Below are 16,962 nucleotides of genomic sequence, written 5' to 3'. Positions count from 1 at the left end.
AAAATGTAATATTTGTAAAGAAACCAAGTGTTATTGGTTTGTAAAAAAGCTTAAATGTTTGATATATATGTATAAAAGTATCATATGTTCTTAATCTACACAAGGATGTGTTCAAACATGAAGAGTACTGGTGGTGATTTTGAAAATGGGATAAATAAATAAATAAATCTTAAGAAGACAGGGGGTTTCCAAATATTTGGTTATGAGTACTATAAAATTTTTAATATGTATACACATGATTTTTTGAAAGTTTTCAAGAGTGCTGAAGTTGAATTATACCCGAACTGTTCTCGTATTGCATTTTTCCATCCTCCAAATTTTTGACTGAATTTTTAAATGAACTTAAATGTATATTTTGAATCATAATCAAATTAATCCCGTAACAATTTTTCAGCATACATAAAATTGCTAACTATGGGCTGAACCACACAGAGAGAGCAAAAAGGGGGTTGGCCAATGATGGCCGAACCACCTAGAGAGAGGGGGGGCAAGATGGCTGAACCATCTTGAGAGAGCAAGTAAGGGGTCGGCTAAAGAAGTCAATCCAGCTCTATTTGGGTTGGATCGGATTAGAATGGATCCGATTGCCTTGATTTAATAGCTTTGTTAATCCTTAGGAAGGGAATATTTTTTGGTTCCTGTAATAATGATTACGATGATGATAGTATGACAATGTCGACAACAATGATGATCAGGGTTATTGTGATTATTATCATCATCATCATTGCCATCATCATCATATCATCCACCTCATCATTATCATCATCATTTTAGAGAATTGATATCTAATTTAAAAAAATAAAAATAAAGGTTTTTTGTTATTATTTTCAATAATTTACAATAATGGGGCGTATCACCAGTTTTAAAACATAGGGACATTTTAAATATTCATCAAAACGTGTGAGGGCATGTGTGAAATGGTTTCATTTAGCGAAAGCTGGAGAGGCAGATAAATTCTTTAGTCGTTTGATTCTTCTTGAAGATGGGTAGTATTGGTATTTCAATAAGAAAAACTACAAAGGGTTTTTATTAGAACAATATTTAAGAAAAAGGGCCTTAAACTGTCCGTTTTTTCTATCTAAGAAGCCTTGGGTAAGATAGCATAATAAGATTTTAAGCCTTAATAAGGGTTATTTTGCTCAAATGAATTATCAGTTTACCACATTAGCAATCCAACACTACAACCCTTTGAATTTCATTTAAACACTCAGATTTAAAAAAAAAAAAAAAAAAAAAAAAAAAATTCAAAATACAACTTCTTTTGGGCTTGAGAAAGGTTTTGAAAATGGACACCTCTAACGCTAAAATTTAAAATTAAAATTTAAAAGTGAAAAAATGGAGAACATATCTATTTCCCATGCTTCCAGTTCACAAAAGAAAGAAGTAGTTTTGGTTCTTTTGTCATGTAACTTAGGAAAGAGGTACTTCAAGTTCGTTTTGATGTTTAAAGGAAGATTGCAAATTTGTATTCAAAGAAAGCCCTTTTGAGTACATTTAATTTTTTTTTCAGAGTTCATAAAATCTTATTCTCTACAACCCTGGAGCATCAGTTCATGGTTTTTGATGTTACATGGTGAACTCAATGCCCTTGTTATCACCATCATTATTATCATCACCACTATATCATCACACGTTCACCGTCACCAATTTCATCATTACCATCACTATCATATTACCAAATTTTTTATTTTCAAAATTTTGAAATGAGACAGATAATACATGTATGAAGCATATGCCGCATATTTTCTATTTATTGAATTTTGATCGGATTTTTGCACATCTAAAATCGAATAGAACTTGAATTTTTCATGTATCCAATTTTTGCTGTAGTCCCAATTGCTAACAAACATCCAAACATAGGATAAAGATAATAGGGATGACGTGGCACAGAGTCAAATATGGTAAATCTGTTGTGGGCGAGGCTGTTATACCTTCCTGTGTTTCTACCTTTCATCCATCCATCCATTGATCCACATTTCCTGAATTTATAAAACTTGGGGAAGAGCAGAACGGCAGAAAGAATTCTAAAACAGCAGCATGGCCCAATCGATTGACTATCCACTGCTGCCACACTTCGATCCTGGAGACATATTTAACTCACATTCATTTAGCAAAGCACCTGTTTGCTCTTACCCTTATAGGTCCATTTCAAAGGGTTTGTGGAGTACCCAACAGTATAGACCCCTCACATACTCAGTTAATCTTCTTGGGGTTCAGGTGATTTTGATCTTAGTATTCACGCGTACCCTTGAATTCATTTTTAAGCCTCTTGGTATGTATGTATTGATCTCTCACATGTCTTGGAATGTATGGACACGGAGTGTAACAGAACTTTTTTTTAGCACAGATCACATCGCGTGTATTGAGGGCATCTCCAATCTACCCCAAAAATATATTTAAGAAAAAAAAAAAAAACTCTTAATGCTATTTCCTGCAATTGGTTAACTAATTTGGGATTCTTGAAATCCCAAATTACTTTTTTTGTGCACAAACAAAAATTTATACGGAACATAACTTAAGTCTCAAGAATCTCAACCAAGGCTGTCCATGTCAATGGAGAGGCAACCTTGAAGAGGCGTGAGTAATACCTTAGACCAATCTTATATTCTAATTGAGCCTAAATTGGTTATATTTGAACTCAACTCCAATAGGCCTTGGTCGGGCTCGAGTTTATTATTATTCTTTTAGGTTCTAAAAATAATAATTTTAATCATTTTTTGAATTTAGACTAATTTTATATTAGTTTTACCTGACTAGTGGTCCAATATTTGTCTTAACTGAAAAATGGTATTTAGAGATGAATTAAAAAAAAGGGAAAATTACTTAAAGGACCCTCGTGGAAGGGTTTGTTTCTAAATAGTCCATAAGTATTGCGCGGTAGCCTGATAGGACATTTAGTAAATTTTTTCTTTCTTAATGGTCTCTCGTTACTGGTGAACTCGCTGGATTTTTATTTACTGGCGAACTCGACGTTTTTTTATTTAATGCTGAGTTCACAATTTCTACTGTCAAATTCACCATTATTTATTGTCAAGTTCACCATTTTTTTTTATTTAGTGTTGAACTTGACACTTTTTAATTACTATCACCCATTTTCAATTTTTGAGTTTTTTTTTCTGACTAAAATACATAGAAAGATCGACTAAAAACTTGAGATAATGACTTGTTTAAATGATTTCAACCCAAAAGAATCATTCTTGATCAATTTTCATCCAAAAACTAAGATAAAAAGTAAAAAGAAGAAAAAAAAAAACCTTGAAAAAACTTTTTCTTCTTTTTAAATCCTTTCTGATGGAATGGAGTCCCCGAAACTCAAATTAGATGTCAAAAATCCAATTATTGGATGAAAACGATGAGTTCAAAAGGTTAGGGCATTCAATTGTGAGAAATGTGGGAGATGAGGTCCAGGGACCATTTAAAAGGAAAAAAATTATTAAATGTCTTGCCAAACTAGAGTCAAAAACTCAGGGCCTATGTGGATTGACTTTTCTAAGTACTTCTGACTTTTGCGGGGAGTCAGAAACACTTTAAAGGTGTTTGGATAAATAACTCCTGAAAAGAACTACTTTACTGTGGAGTCATTTTAGTGCTTTTTTATGGAGTATCGATGGTGCCACTTCTCTAAACTACTCTTGCGCGGAGCCACAAAACATTGTCAAAATTACGAGACTGGGACAAGTATGTCCCTCATAAATTTTAAAAATTACAAATCTACTATCAAAAAGGCAATTGGAATAATATTATATTATTATCCATTGATATGGTGGTAGCCTTTTGGTGTAACATTTGGGACTAACATACCCCTCATAAATTTTGAAAATTACAAGCATACTCTCAATAATGCAATTGCAGTAATACTATATTATTATCCATTGATGTGGTAGTAGCTTTTTGGTGTAGCATTTGGGACAAGTATTGTGGCGCCCCGCCGAACGCTAACACAAATCCCCATGTCAGATCTCGAGGTATTATGTAGCACCTCGAAATTTCGGCATGGTCTCCTCTGTTTATGTTAGCATTCCAAGGCGTTCAACCTGCACCTGATAAACGACATACAATCCTGCATACATATACAAAATATAATACTAGCGGAAGCCTATATAAGTCTAATAACGTACGAATTATCAGAGTGCGGAAGAAGAAAATTTACGGGATTATACAAAATTTTCTCACTCTAACAAGAATCCTAACGCTCAATACAAATCTATAATACTCCTAGACAAATGGAGTATAACTCCAATACTTACCAAGTGACAAAGTCTGGCTATCTATTTGACCCACCAGATGATTCTCACTCGTGCTCTATACTTGTCTCGCCAAGCTTTAGATCTGAAACTAAAAAAAAATAGAGAAGGAAAGGGTGAGTAACAAGGGTTACCCAGTAAGGAAGCAACAATTTCTGCCAATAACCTCTCCTAACATGAACGAATAAACATACTGAATCATTTTAAAATAAACAAAATTTTACAGAAGAAAACTACGATTAACTGGTACATATAACCAGGGATGAGCAACTAAACATTTTAAAACTCACATTACATCGATCAGCAGTACTCACTATAACATTCTCTTTTTATACAAATCTAATTGATCAAATGGAAACAATAAACATTCATTTCATCTTATATATCAAAATAAGCAACAGATACATAATACACAATGGTGGAGTATTGGAATTAGAGAGTTGGGATTCACGACTGGATCGCTCCCAGTCAGGACATGATGTTACAATTCTTCTCGGACTTTTAGTTTCTGATTTTGTGGCTGGTCGCTGTTTACCACGCTTGGTTGACCATTTATCGGGCTCAGGCTGGCCGTTTGACGTGACTGTAAGCAATGGGTCTCTTTTCGATGTGTCAGAACGTTCGACTACTATAGATTGTTAGTGATCACTGACTAATCATCTTCGTCTATGCCTATCAGGCGTACATGTGATTCCCAAAGATACAAACCATTCGTATACAACCACCTTTACATTACAAGTTCACTGGTAAAGATAGAGAGGAATAAACCCGGATTCCAGTTGTGACTCCACTCTCATACGCGTCCCATACCACGTATGAGTTTGGTGGTCCCTACCGTACATCCTAGGATAGTACACCACTCCGGATGATATGATGCACTATCCCTTCAGGCATTCACAAACTCTTTAACAGCTCACAAAATAGCTACTTATATATATTATTTTTATTTGAAAACAAAAGAGAAATTAACAATACAAGGTTGAGAATAGATATCCAGTTTCCTACCATGCAAGTGTGGCCACCCGGCCTAAAATAAATACCATAACAGAGCGCCTCGCGCTAACAGAAAGTAAATAAACATGCAACCAGTAACATTATCCCTGGATATCCGTTCACCAACCTGCATACAACACAACAACGTAAAATGCAGACATCACCCCTCGGGTGTGACTCTGACATTTTACCGTTTCATACCCTTTTTCCCTTTTTTCGACTTTTACAGTTTTCAATCTCTTCATAAAATATCCATTTTCTGATATTCATCAACTCAATATGAGTTCATTGAATATTAAATCACATTTTTCAACTATAGAATTTATTTCTATCAATAATATTGGAAAAAATACAAATTTCATATCAAAACGGGGTCCGAGCAGTGCACAAGACCCAATTTATGGCAATAACCCGTTAAAATACCCTACCCACGTATAATTTATTAAAAATACAATTAAACATATCAAACATGCAAATTTCTGGCGTGAATTTTTGAAATAACAAAATAATTCTATATTTTAAAAATACATCCAAATTTTTTGATAAAATCCTAAATGTAATTTTCACAATCTAGATTACTAATAGAAATTGAGAGTTCCTTACAATCACTAGGCGACGGAATTGAAGCACGTGCGCGGAAATCGAGGCGAACGGCGCGGAAATCGAGATGGACCGAACTTCGAAGCGGCTGATTTTCGAAACTGGCTTGGTGATTTCGAAGATCTCGATGTACTCGTCTCTTCTCCCTTTTACGGCGAAAGACGGTTTGACCCCGAAATCGATGAAAACCGAGGTCGAAGTTACGAAAATCTCCGTATAAAAATACGGCTGATTTTTGACTATACAGGGTGAAAAAGACGAGAAAACGAAAGGAACTTGGTTGGGTTATGTAGAGAATGAGGCTGCGGACGTTTCTCCCTTCTGCGTCGGAAAGCGATTTGACCCCGAAATGGACGAAATCCGAGGTTAAAGTTTCGAAATTTCCGTATCCAAATACGGCTGATTTTTGACGATATCGGGTGAGATAGAAAGTGAAATGAAGATAGGTTGGGTGGGTTTTGTAGAGAACGAAGCTGTGGACCTTTTTCTCTTCTGCGGCGATCGTCGAAAGTGGACCGTTTGCGAGAGATCTGAAGTGGAAAAATCGGAGGAAAAACAAATTTCTTTTTTTTTTCGTTTTTTTTTTTTCGCACTGTTTGGACGAGTGGGGAAGATGAGATTAAAAAAAAAAATTTTAATATTATTTATATAAAATTTGGGACGAATTCGGTATTTCGCCTATTGTTTTGATCGACGATAACTTGGTCATTCGGTCTCCAAAACTGACAAACGAATACTCTATTTCGCCTAATTTTTCATTCCGGATCTAATGGTATAGTCAATTTTTACAAATTATGTCTCCATAAAAAATTTACATTTTTGGCTTGACGTGACCCATAAACTTGATGTCGTTTTCGTTTTTGGCGATAATTCAACTTCCTGATCTCCAAAAATGAAAAATAAATAGTCTATGTTGAATAATTTTTCGTTATGAAACCAATGGTATGATCGAATTTTAAAAATTATTACTCCAACAAAAAGTTACTGTTTTAGCCTGGTCCGACCCGATAATCGAGGATTTTGCAACTTTTATATTTGGACTCGCATTTGAACGTGCTTACAGGCTAAACTATGTTTTTCGATCATTTTGAATCTAATGGTGAGGTCAGATTCTATTAAAAATGATCAAAATAAGGTCCCACAGTTTTACCCTAAGTCCCACTTTCAAGATTTTCTTAAAATTCCACTATTTATTTTTTCCTCGAGATATGAATTAAAAATTCGGGGTTTTACAAGTATGCCTTTCATAAATTTTGAAAATTACAAACATATCCTCAAAAATGTAATTAAATAATATTTTATTATTATCTATTGATAAGGTGGTAGACTTTTAGTGTAGCATTTGAATTTGGATTTCTACCTCCCCCAATTGCTCACTCAATGATTTATTTATGAGCATTCCAACCATGGTTGAAAATTTTTTATTGCAAGATTGATGTGAACAATTACACACAAATTTACCATCCATTGATGTGGTGAAAGCTTATTCATATTTTTGGTGGTTGTATATATTTGCTCATAATATCTTCTATTTGTTTATAATTGTTGGGTATTTGTATTAGTTTTTATGGATAAAAACAATAACTTTTATTTCTTTTGAAGAATAATTTGTTAAGTTATAATGTTAAAAATAGTAATTGATACTTGTAAGGGCATTTTGATCATTTTAACAGAATCCAAAATAATTTTCAAACACAAAACTCTATTAAAAGTATTTCTGACAATACTTTTCAGAACTTGCATCCAAACACACAATAGTTATCCACCTACTCCAGACAGTACTTTAAAAAGTACTTATGAAAGTACTTATGTTCTAAGTACTTCTGACTCTTGTATCCACACGGGCCCTCAGGGATTATTTAGAAAGAAACCCTTCTGCAAGGCTCTTTTAGGTAATTTTCCCTAAAAAAATTAAGGGTGATTTAGACATGCCCACCTACATTTTATTGATTATTAATGATACCCCCCTATGTTTTGAAATTGATGACATGCATCCTTTGACCTTAGTCTTATAAATAGACTAAGGGGAAAATACTCAAATGCCCTTATCTTCAACCTCTAGCAAAAATCCTATATTTTCTTCTTAAAACCAATCTTCAATTTCTCCAACCTCCATAGTATATCTACTTAAACTCAATCGTCAATTCATCATTTTCTGTCTAGAACTAATTATTTACATAAAACTCTAGATTTTTCTATCTAAAATCTTATCATTTAAATATTTCCAAAAATATTATTTATTTTTTCTTCCCAAATAAAGTCATCTTCAACTTCTAGGGTAATTTTAATATATTTAACCTTATTTTAATCCATCATTTTCTACCTTGTCTTCTTGGTAGAAAATCTTAAAATTTTCAACCAAAAATTTCATTATTTTATACTTCCTAAAAAGTTCTATCTTGCCCTGAGATTTGAATGTTGAAGACTTAAAGTAGATAAAACCTTAAGATAGTTGATAAGATTTAAAATTTTTATCCAATGAGATTTAAGATGATTGGCTTTTAGAAGAAAAATATAGATTTATTAGAGGTTGAATATGAGGGTTTTTAAGTCTTTTCCCCCTTAGGCTATTAGGCTATCTAGAAAAACTGATGTCAAGGGATGCATATCATCATTTTCAAAACATAGGGGGGTATCTCTAATATTTAGCAAATTATAGTGGGGCATGTCTAAATCACCCCAAAATTAAATGTACTCGTTCTTTGAATTTAGAATAATTTATATTATTTTTAACACAATAGTATTCCAATATTTATCCAAATTGAAAAATGGTACTTAGAGGTGAAAGTGAACTTATTATTTATAATAAGTTTTGGTTATCTTTTGTTAAATAATCATGTATCTAGTAGGGGTGCACATGGTTCGGATTGGTTCGGATTTTGGCAAAATAGGAACCGAATCAAATATGATCGGTTCTACAAATTTGGAACCAAACCAATCCAATTACCCTATAGAACCAAATCAATCCAAACCAACCTTGGTTCGGATTGGTTCTCGGTTCTCATATTTTCAAAATAGAAAAATTAGTATTTTTTGTTTCAAAAAAGGAATCCTTTGGATCATATCATAAATAATGCCTATTTTTAAAATGAAAATGATTTTATGATTAAATTTTGATTGAAATTTTTATAAATTAAAAATTAGAGGAAGCTCAATGAGAATAAAAAAAAAATTATAATTTTAATGGATTAGTGAGGAAACTAATCCATAAATGGTAGATTAACGAATCCAAGTCTAGGTTCGTATAGTATATTTCATCTAACAAATATGGCATAAAGGTTCTCGTAAAAAAATAAAAAACCAAACTCTTTGAAAAAGTTTTTCCATAAATTAGTTGATCCATTTAAGAATTGAGAGAGAGATGTGTGTATATTTTTTATGAGTTTTTGTTAGAAAAAAATGGAGGAGATGAAGTAGAAGACTATGATGAGTTACCTTTTCGTAACATACTACCACAGTTGAGAGAGAGAAATAGATAATAGAATAATGAAACTAAGAAAGAGTTTTAGTTTTAAATATATAAATATATATATATATAGGGTCCGTACAGAACCCTTAGCTTCACCCTACATTTTAACAAACGTGTTTTGTCCTACATGGGTTAAAAGTTTTGGAATAGGCTGATTTTTGGTGAGGATGATCTCCTATAAAAGTTTTGGAATGGGCTGATTTTTGGTGAGGATGATCTCTATGGTGAGGAGATCATCCTCACAAAAAATCAGCCCATTCCAAAACTTCTAACCCCATAAAAAATGGTTTACAAAAAGTGGACGGGCCACGATTTTTCAACTTGTAATCATGGGGCTAAAATTTTCGGAATGGGCTGATTTTTGGTGAGGATGATCTACTAATCATTTCGGAATGGGCTGATTTTTGGTGAGGATGATCTACTAATCATAGAGATCATCTTCACCAAAAATCAGCCCATTCCAAAACTTCTAACCCATGTAGGACAAAACATGTTTGTTAAAGTGTAGGGTAAAGCTTAGGGTGTTGAACATTTCCCATAGATATATATATATATATATATACTTCGGATTAGTTTGGTTCTCGGATTGGTTCGGTTCTATTATACCCCTAATCCGGAACCAAACCAAATCAATCGGATTTTTTTATATACAATCCGCATCCGAAGCAAACCATGCTCAATCCGAACCAATCCAATCCAAAAGGCTTCGGATTGGTTTGGTTCTCGGATTTACCCAATCCAATGTGCACCCTTAGTATCTAGGAATCATACTTCTAAAATAAGGAAAATTAAAGTGTAATTATTTTATAACTCAACCTGACAGGTTAATTCAAAACCTTAACTGATGTGTACCTTGCAAGAATTGGTACACAACCGCACATTCCCATAAAACATGTGTAGTTGTGTATCCCAAGGAAAAATCGACGGTTTCTGCACCTACCATGTCAGTGAGTTTTTGAGTTATCTTGTCAGGTTGAGCTACAAAATCAAAACTCAAAATTAAATACTTGGAGGACCCTAGTAGGGGGATTTCTTTATAAATAATCCCTAAGTTTTTGGTAGTAAATAATTCGAATTTGTTAGGCATGAATCGAATAGAGTTGTGGATTGGCTTCCGAGAAAAGATGTTGGTGAACCTATGATTTTTATTTTTTTTTATGTTAGAGATAATATCCCTGCTGATTTGTATTTGATCCTTTTTCAATATCAAGCGTGTAAACTATCTTCGGCATTAGTCTCTTTTAATGATATAAGGGTGGGCTCTCTATAGCCCCAGCTTACCCATCAATTAAAGTAAATTTTTTATTACTTAATGGTCCCTCAACCTTATCTCACGTTATAATATTTTTGAAACACTCAAACTGCCCCTTTTTTCTCATTTTCTTTACTTGGATTTTCCAACATTGATTACAATCATTTCTGATGATTTTTTATTTTGAATGACAAATGGAAATGCTGTCTTTCTAATTTTGAACATTTAGATGTTTTTTTTTTTTTAAATTTATTTCGACGATTTACAATGAAAATGAAAAATGAAGTTGAGATTTCAAATTTTTTATACAGTGCCAAGCACATCTCTTCTTATGTATTGTCAAATTCACAAATTTTTATTGTAGATTCACCACGTTTTATTTATTGTTGAGTTCACCACTTTTTATTGTCAGGCTCGACATTTTATATTATCAAATTTAATTTTTTTCTTTTTAAATATTGAACTCGATGATAAAAATGTTGACCTCGAAAATAAAATTAGTGAGCTCGACACTGGTAAAACCCACTCATTTTTGTTTTTCAAGTTTTTCCGACTAATATACAAGGAAAGATCGATAAAAAAAAGTGACAGAACAGCTTGTGAAAATGATTTCAAACCAAAAGAGCAATCCTTGGTCGATTTTCATCTAAAAACGATACTCTAAATTGAAAAAAACCCTCGAAAACAGTTTTTTCTTCCTTTTCAAATCCTTTCTAAAGGAGTCTCCAAAACTCAATTGGAATTTCCGAAATCAATTTGTTTTGGACGAAAATGGTTTGTTCAAATGGTTAGGGCAATTTTGACATTTTAATTGTGAGAAATGGAGGGAGTGAGATTCAAAGACTGATTAAAAATAAAATTATCACTACTTGGACTATTAAGAGAAGCCCAAAAATTTAAAGGACTAATTAGAAAAAAATCCATCTGCCAGGGCTCTTAAGTAATTTTCCCTTTAAAATATACTAAAGGCTGGGTTAGGCATTGTTGCCTTTCCTTGAGATATTAGTGAAAAAGTTTCTATCCACTTTGAAGTCATGATGTGCCCTATGAGGCCCAATGTTGAGGTTACTGCAGTAAGACCCGTAAATTATTATCAAATACAAAAAATTTAGTTACAAAAATACCAATATCAAAATGTGAAGTCCAATGATGGCTTGTAATTAAAAGGAAAAGGTAAATTATTGTTTATGAAAATTAAATTAGTACCAGATAGAGAGTATTTTATTACAAAAATACCAAATATCAAAATGTGATGTGGTATTTTATTAATTTAATATTTTTTCCCAATTTGGTAAAAAGATATAGTCTTGAAATAATACTTTACCATTTTCAGAATTGGAATTTAACTAATGATAAGGTTATAATTGTGGACATTTTTGTTATTTTTAGAAGGTATATATTTTGAGTAATGTGTACTGATTTTGTAACTCGACATTGTAACTCAAAAACTCAATGACATGGCAGCTGCAAGAACCGTATTTTTTTTCTTCGTGGGATACACAACTGCACATGTTTTATGGGGAAGTGCAGTTGTGTATCCCGAGGAAATCTATGATTCTTGTAGAGTACATGTCAATTGACTTGTTGAGTCAGCTTGTCTAGTTGAGTTCCAAAAGCATTCCAAAATCATTACACTTTGAGTAATACCACTTGGTTTCTTGTATCAAAGAGGCTACACAAATTATCCCTTAATTTTTTAATGAGCCGTGATAATCTGATTACCCTACATGACATACTCAATCGACTACTTGACGTGACAAGTTCGGGAATTGTAGACCTGTGCTCCTCGGGAAACACAGTTCCCTCGAGATACATTTTTTATGGGGAAGTGCAGTCGTGTATCTCAAGGAGGGCAAATCTACGTTTCCTGAGCTTATCACGTCAGGGTAGTCAATTGAGTTTGGCACGTGGGGTAGTCAGATTATCACGATTCTTTTTTAATTTATAAAATTGTCAATGCACTTTATTGTAATCAATCACTTAATTCTCTTTATCTCTTGAAATGTTTTTTTTTTTCCTTACCTTTTTAGGGGATAGATTTTTCAAAACTCCATGATTCATTCATTAATCAATGATGGTTAGCAGGAATGGAATCAACGTGAACGAATGTGAAGATTTACCTTTTGGAATAAATGTTTATAATGTCTTAAGAGAGTTGATGTTCTACAATCAATAATAACAAATGAAGGCCTAGGCCTATAGCTCAAATGGTTTGACACATTGCAAAACAATTTTGAGGTCGTAGATTCAAGTCCAACTTACACATAAAAATAAAACAATAATAATGTATCAAAATTAAATTGTGAGTTATTTAGAGAGATACTATTGCCACACCAATTCCTATACAAATCACCAAAAAATTGCACACAGTCGGTGTGGCAATAGCATATTTTTAAACAGTTTCTTGTGAACTTGCAGAAGATGATATTAAAAGTATGTCACTGTTGTTTGAAGAAGATGAATTATTTATATATTTTTCTCTCTAACAATTTCTAATTGAATGAAGGAACATGATTTGTTCAGCCAACCCATGTATTTGGGATGGCTTTGATGATGATTTCAATTGCAATGGAATGGAGAGTTCAAATTGTAGTCTTTCATTTCTCAGTTGTCTTATGGATTTTTGTCATTTTTTGGCTTAAAAATATTTTAAATATTTTCATAGATTAAACAAAATCAACAATCATGTGATAGATGAAAGAAAGAGTGATGTTGAGTATGGTTAAAGTAATCTCAAGGGCACTCTAAAAGCAGAGAGGCGTCATCCCCTTAATGAGAGTGGTTTTAGGGTTCTTTAATACAAATCTTAAGTCATAATTGCTTACAAGACCACACTCCTCTGATTATCGGTTACACTTAGTTAATTGTTCTTGTTAACTGCTCTTCCATGCCTAAAAGAATAGAAAGAATCGAACCCGTGACTTAGACAAACCTATTGCTCTAATACCATGTTAACAACCAATTACTCCACTCCAAAAGACCGATTTGATCGGGAGGGGGAGAACTATGAATATATGACGGTCATGGGGCTTCACAGTAAAATATATGCTCAACCGGTCTAAATGTGAAATTTTTCTTATTTCGATTTTAGCATGGACTCTTGTTGGCCCCTATACATCTTTTGGGTGCAAGTTTTGGGATCATGTTATTTGGTTCTTAGTTGACATATCTTATTGAATTTGTGGTGTTGGTTCTTGGCATGTTAGGTCAGTATGTTTTATCCCCATAAACCCAAGCTTAGGTTGTGCGAGGATCATGTTCTTTGGTTCTTAGTCGACATATCTTATTGAATTTGTGGTGTTGGTTCTTGGCATGTTAGGTCAGTAGTTTTTATCCCCATAAACCCAAGCTTAGGTTGTGCGAAGCCTAATCCCTAGTCTCCGGCTCAATTTGGCCACTTGGGGGCCATTGAAGCTTTATTTTTATTTTATTATATTTTTATTTTTCTTTTTGAGGTATGAAAGGATAACGATGCCCTCAAATTACTAAGGCCTTTTTTACTAAAAAATTATTTACAAACCTCAAACATGTTATTCGTAGCTTTTGTCTTTCCTGTTCTTTCAAAACTAACTCCAATCCCTTCAAATTTCCAAAACACCCTCACACAAATAATCCAAAGACCTCATTCCTCATGGGCCAACAAGATTTCTTCTCTTATAAACGAAGGGCAAAGTCATGAAGGTCTTCTTCTTTTCAACCAACTACAAGTGAGAGGAGAGAGGATAACTGAATTCCTTCTCTCAGCTGTTCTCAAGGGCTGTGGAAGACTTGAAGCTATAAAAGAAGGAAAACAAGCACATTGTGTAATATTGAAACATGGGTTCAATGGAGATGTAGTACTAATGACATCCCTTGTTGATATGTACTCCTAGTGCATTAGTATCAAAGAAGCTCTCCATGTTTTCTACGAAATGCCCAAGAGAGACGTGATCGCAACAAATGGCATGATTTCGGGGTTATGCCGGTGCCATTTAATGTCGGATGCAATACGATTATTCAATGACATGTCTAACAGAGATGTGGGTTCATGGAATTCATTGATTTCGGGCCTAGCGAGGTGCTCGGAGAGTGTAAGAGCTCTTTCTTTCTTTCGAAAAATGCGATTAGAGGGACTAAAAGTAGATTTTGTGACAATGGTTAGTGTCCTTTCGGTTTGTGCCGATATAGCAGCCTTGATTAATGGTAAACAAGTACATGGTTTGGTAATTAAAAATGGGTTTGAGCTATATCTTCCAATTGGGAATGCTACACTTGACATGTATGCCAAATGTGGATGTATGGATGATGCCTATCTTTGTTTCAACAACATGAAATCGAAGAACGTAGTTTCTTGGACTTCTCTGATAGTTGGTTTTGGGAAACAAGGACTTGGATTAGAGGCTTTGAAAGCATTTGATCAGATGGAAATGGAGGGTATTATATTAGCTAACAAAATCACATTCTTGGGTGTCCTCTATGCATGTAGTCATGCAGGACTAATACGACAGGGATGGATGAACTTCAACAAAATGATCCATACATACAACATGACACCCATGATGGAGCATTACACATGCATTGTTGATCTTGTCGCAAGGGTCGGTCATCTCGAAGAGGCAGTCAAGTTCATAGAGAGAATGCCAATTGAACCCGATGCAAAGCTTCTGACAGCATTTCTTAGTTCTTGTTACTATTACAAGAATGTGGAGCTAACAAGGAGTGTTGGGAAGAGATTACTTGAGTTGGAGCCTAAAGAAGCAGGAGCTTATATACTGTTATCAAATTTCTATGGCCTAATTGGAGACTTAGACGGTGTAGCAAAGATTAGAAGGCTAATGCTACATAAGGGAATAAGGAAAGAGAGAGCTTGTACATGGATAGAGATCGATAGAAGAGTCCATGCCTTTGTATCAGGAGATAGATCCCATCCTTTCCATGAAGAAATCTATAACTACTTGGATGATCTAACTAAGAGGATGAAGGCTAAAGGGTATGTGCCCAACACAAGTTTGGTGGTGCAAAGCGTCGATGAGCGCACAAAGGAAGAGATACTTCTCGGTCATAGCGAGAAACTTGCAATTGGGTTCGGGCTCATGAGCACACCCCCAGGTGCACGGATCACAATTGTCAAGAATCTTCGAGTGTGTATAGATTGTCACGTGGCAACCATGTTTATTTCAAAGATTGAAGGGAGAGAAATTGTGGCAAGAGATTCTACCAGATTTCACAGAATCAAAGATGAGATGTGTTCTTGTGGCAATCATTGGTGAAAGCTATAACTCCTACAATTCAATTTATTTTTTATTTTTTTATCTTGGGATACTTCCAATTCTTATTGCATCTTGGTTATATTGTTTCTGTACATAAAAAACGCTCTTTCTAATACAAAATGATTGCTGCAGTATTGAAGTAATCTCTACATTATCTTTAGCGTTAGTTACACTATTGATATAGTGCCAATCCTGAACTTAATATAATTGCTCAAGCAAATGTGCCATTTCCTCCCAACTTGGTTTGCACGAATGTCAAATTGTGTTTTCCGAATCTAATAAAAATTCAACGAACTACCATGATTGAATTCTTGATCTGTTGATACACGATACAACACGCCTCCATAAACCCAATTGAACCATCTTGTATTTATTATAAGAGGGAACAAATCTGGTAAATCTTTTTGGATTGTGCAACGTTTCAGCTTCCCATCTTTATAAACTTTTATATAAATCATTGGGCCATTCAGCTTTTGGAGAAAATTGCTGGACAATCCAAAGATTTATCTTGGGTTGAACAATAAAATCAATGTTGTTATTGTAACTTTTTTTTATTATCTTTACAATTAGGGGTGTCAATATGTCGGTTCGGTTAGGTTCCCAATGTAATTAGAAGCATAACCATTATATATTTTTTCAGTTCAGGTTCTGGTTCTAATATAAGTGGAATTGGAATGATCAAGAATCATGGGTACCCATTGATTCTAGTTCTCAAGAATCGAATGTGAAAAAATATATTTCAAATCATTATAATTCCTTTTAAAATATTAACATATTATCAGCAAAATATCAACTTAATTATAATTTGTTTCATTAAAGATACGAGTTAACAAACTTTTTCAAAAATTAAAATTCCTCTTCTTTACAAATTACAAGCAATAAACTTTTAGAGGAGATCGACCCATTCCAAAACTTCTAACCCCATCACAAATGGTTTACAAAAAATGGACGGTCTACAATTTTTCAACTTGTAAACATGGGGCTAAAAGTTTTGAATAGGCTGATTTTTGGTGATGATGATCTTCTAACCGTAGAGATCATCCTCACCAAAAATCAGCCCATTCCAAAACTTCTAACCCATGTAGGACAAAACATGTTGGGCAAATGGTTGGGTGCTGAACATTTCTCATATATATATATGGGAAATGTTCAACA

At 33.8% G+C, this 16,962-nt stretch overlaps 1 long non-coding RNA gene and 1 pseudogene across 1 annotated transcript; one reads left to right on the top strand and one right to left on the bottom strand.

The window, feature by feature from the left end:
- Nucleotides 1-4,071: 4,071 nt before the first annotated feature.
- On the bottom strand, nucleotides 4,072-6,713 carry LOC147385094 (uncharacterized). The gene is made up of 2 exons (XR_015172544.1): nucleotides 5,841-6,713; nucleotides 4,072-4,335 (listed from the first exon to the last, which is right to left on the bottom strand). It is a non-coding gene; the product is annotated as an uncharacterized LOC147385094 (long non-coding RNA).
- Nucleotides 6,714-13,527: 6,814 nt separating this feature from the next.
- Nucleotides 13,528-16,297, top strand: LOC147385093 (pentatricopeptide repeat-containing protein ELI1, chloroplastic pseudogene; annotated as a pseudogene).
- Nucleotides 16,298-16,962: the final 665 nt, after the last annotated feature.

Source organism: Akebia trifoliata, chromosome 15, assembly GCF_017979445.1.
Source record: "Akebia trifoliata isolate Shusen 1 chromosome 15, ASM1797944v1, whole genome shotgun sequence".
In the NCBI taxonomy this organism is placed as follows: Eukaryota; Viridiplantae; Streptophyta; class Magnoliopsida; order Ranunculales; family Lardizabalaceae; genus Akebia; species Akebia trifoliata.
This window is presented reverse-complemented; position numbering and strand designations above follow the sequence as displayed.